The sequence below is a fragment of the Stegastes partitus genome, unplaced genomic scaffold (assembly GCF_000690725.1).
Source record: "Stegastes partitus isolate 25-593 unplaced genomic scaffold, Stegastes_partitus-1.0.2 Scaffold1424, whole genome shotgun sequence".
Taxonomy (NCBI): domain Eukaryota; kingdom Metazoa; phylum Chordata; class Actinopteri; family Pomacentridae; genus Stegastes; species Stegastes partitus.
Window position 1 is genome coordinate 36,407 of NW_007579155.1, and position 3,905 is coordinate 40,311.

Here is a 3,905-nt window from a genome sequence, read left to right on the forward strand (position 1 = left end):
ACAGCAGTGTGTTTGAGGTGAGCCTCCAGTTAACTCACATGCTGTCCATGAACCAATCAGAAGCTTAATGTCTGTTTGTTTGCATTTCTGCTGCTTTTTAAAGACCCGGTTCTGGTCCGAGTTGTTCTCCGAAGGCTGCTCGAGGGCCTGGAGGAGCTGAGTTGGCTGTTTTTCTTATGTTCAGATTCAGGTGATGCAAATGAAAGAGTGAAACCCAGTCGTAGCTCATCAGCGCTCATGGCTCGGGCCGGACCCACCCGTCTTTGTCCATCATTACTGTGGTTAAGTGAGAAACAGCAGACGTTAATCATAGTGAAGCTCGTTCAGGCTTCAGTCGGTCTTTATCCTCCAGACGCTCAGGAGGAAGGAATCAGGCTCCACATGTCCAGTAAACGTTGTTTCTCAGCTAAACAGCAGCTAAACATCAAATCCTTCAACACGGCATCGTCCACGGAACAAACAGCTTGTTGTGTTTAATCATTCTTTGGTAACTTAACCTTCAGACGACTGCATTCTATCTCCAGCAGAGGAACGATGACCGACATGAACTCACATGAACAGATGTTTGAAGTTCTATTGAGGAACATAAACGATGGAAACCGTTCACACACTGATGCAAACATTTAAACTAAACGTCAGAACAACCGACCTCGAGCCCAGAAACAGAAAAAAGTCAAAACCTTCTGACTTACAGATGAAGCCGGTTTGTGGACTGATGCTCTGACCACGTCACACGGAGGACAACTTCCTGGACAGTACTTCCTGTTTCCTGTTAGCTCACTTCCTGTTAAGTGCTGCTACCAGCAGGTGGCGCAATAAAATAACTTCAAAGAGCCACAAGGAGGCAAAACGAACACCACAAAGAGACACACAATGACGACAAAGAGACACAAAACAACCACAAACAGAATAAAATGACCACAGGGAGACAAAACGACTTCAAAAAGACACAAAACAGCCATAAGGAGGCACAAAATGATGACAAAGACACACAAAAACAACCACAAAAATACACAACAAGAGGATTTTCTATTTAATATGAACTCAATGATGGGATTTTTTATTATTTCCTTATTTTCTTTCACATTTCAGCTCATCTGCATCAGAGACTATTTGATTTACAGCAAGCAAACGGTCAAAACTGTATTAAATTCCTCTGAACCGGTGCTTGATTCACAAACAACAAGTTTAGTTTGAATTGAAAACTTAATGTCAAGAAACTGAATTTCAATCTAATAAATTCAATTTCAAATGATGTGATCAGAATTCAGATTTATTACCATGTGCAATATTTACTTGAATAATTTAAAACATTTTTTTCTTTATATTTCTACATTCAGCTTTCAAAATTCATAAAACAAAACTTGTATCGTCATCTGTTGAACCGAAATATGTGAGACTAGACACTGAATATGTTTAATAATACATATACATACATAAATATATGTTTAATTGCATTAAAAATGTAATTTGAATTGAAAAGTTGATGTCAAAACTGAAGCATACAGAGCTGTCTAGTTAATTTCAGAGCAACTGAATTCAGTTTCATTGTGATAAATTCACTTTCACATTAAATACATTTGAATATAAATGATTTAAATCAGTTTGTAGAGGCACAGATTGATATTTGATGAATGATATTTTAGCCTCGAACTGTTTGCTGCTGAGTCATTAAAACATTAAACGAGCTGCAAAACCAAAATCAGGAGCTAAAAGAGGCTCAAAAGCTCAACAAGCCTCATTCAAACTGGACTTTAGAAAGAATTCAGCTGCTGGTTCTGAGACAAAAGCCCGACTGGAGCCCTGAGGATGTTTACGGCTCGTCGTCGCTTCACGTCGTTTCCATCCTCGGTAACGAAGGAACATCTGGAACATCTGCCAACGATCAGCTGCTTCATCATCTCACCTGCTCATCCGTCGCCCAGAAAACCTCGTCTCAGGACGAATATTAAGGAGTTAATCGCTGCCTCATGATTTCAAACCATCTCCACCGACTGATTTTACTGCCTCGCTTTAGTCTTTTGGTGCATTTTAACCACCAAGAAAAGTTAATTTCCTCAAATTTACTGGAGTAATCGCCTTTATTTCAGTTTGTCCAGTCAATGTGTCAGTCAGAAACTTTTCAAGGTGCATTTATTTAATGTTTTTATTTGTTAAACTATTAATTTACGCCTTAAAAATGTGAAATATGCTTTTAGGGGTTTCCTTTATTTGGACGAATGGCTGCATTTTATTATCATTTGTTTGTTTCTCTTCTGTTTTATTGTCTTTTATTTCATTTTTAATCATTTTCTTTCTTGCTAAGCGCTTTGAAACTTTGCTAAGAACAGTTCAGCATAAACGAAGGTTGTTATCGATATTATTTTCACTACTGCTGCCAGAATATTAACAATAAGACTTCATGTCAGCGTCTAGCGGCTAACGGGGCTTTGCTGCTTTGTGAACACAGATTTCCATTAAAGTTGTCCAGAACCAGAACACAGTAGAACGTTCTTCCCTATTCTAGTGTTTACAGTCGCTGCCTGTCAGTCTCTGAACCGATTCCAGAACGCTTTGCTCTAAACTAAGTTCTGCATATTCAGATTGTTGCTTCGTTTTCCGGCTCAGCGTTGAGCGAACCGTCCACATGAAGCTGGTCGTCAACTCGGCAGGTCAACAGAGAATCTAGATCTGGAACATCTAGAGCTGCACGAGAAGAACAAGCCAGAATCCTGAACCGATATCAGACGTTTTAAAACAGAACCAGAGGCCCGGCAGCCGAAGCCATTGTTAGCAGCAGCAGCACGTGTGCAGCCTTTAACCGATTCCTTCTCGGCTGAAGGAAAAAAGCGAACAAGAGCTGCTGTTTTTTCTTTTTCTTTTTATGACATTAGTGTAAAGATCAAAAGGCATGGCGTCTTTATCGCAGCGCTCTGCACTTCCCGTGGAGGAATACGAGGCAGCAGGAGCCGGCGGGTCCAATGAGAAGCAGGTGTTTAGCAGCTCCATAATGAGGCCTGGCTACCTGGAGGGGCCTCCTGCACACAGGACACATAAAGTGGAAACACAACACGATGCACACAATGCAGGGCCTTCATCACCACCACCACCACCATCATCATCATCATCGGAGTCGGAGTGGAGGACGACGGAGGAAACAACACAAACTGAGTGTAGACATGAGCTGGAAAACCTGCGAGTTAATGGAAGGATTTTAATTTCCAGAGCTCCCTGCGCCGCCTGTAAAGAGGTGTTAAAGACTGGATGCAGCCACACCTGCAGCCGCGGATCACACACGTGACGCATGTGACCGAATCCAACCGAGTGGAAAACTACAGCCAAACCTGTAAAAGCCGCTTCGTCTGCTGCTCAATACGTTTAAGATCTGAACCTTTAATACCTTAAATACGACACAGACGATCCAGGAATGAAGAGAAACTTACAACGAGGGTTTAATGAGCTGAAAAAACAAGAGACACAAAATCAACACAAAGAGAGAAAAGACAGTCACAAGGAGTCATAAAGAGACACAAAACTACGATATGGAGACAAAAACAAACACAAAAACACACAATATGATCACAACGAGAGGAAAAACGACCACAAAGAACCACAGAATGATGACAAAGCAGCTACATGTGGTTCAGGAAGCATCGCTGATTGACATTTGATTTATCAGTTTTCTTTTTTTAGGTTTCTATCATTAATAGTGCCTCAGATGCTGTTTTTCCAAACACTTCCCAAGTCATTTTGCTGACAGATAAAACAGTGAATTATTTTAAATCACTGTTGGAAAACATCATTTTTTTTACAGCGCAGTTTATCCATCAGATCTCTGCAGCTCGGCCCGGCTGGAAATCTGCTGCAGTAGAAGCTAACAGAAGCTGGTAGACACTAATAGAAGCTAACAGAAGCTAATAGAAGCT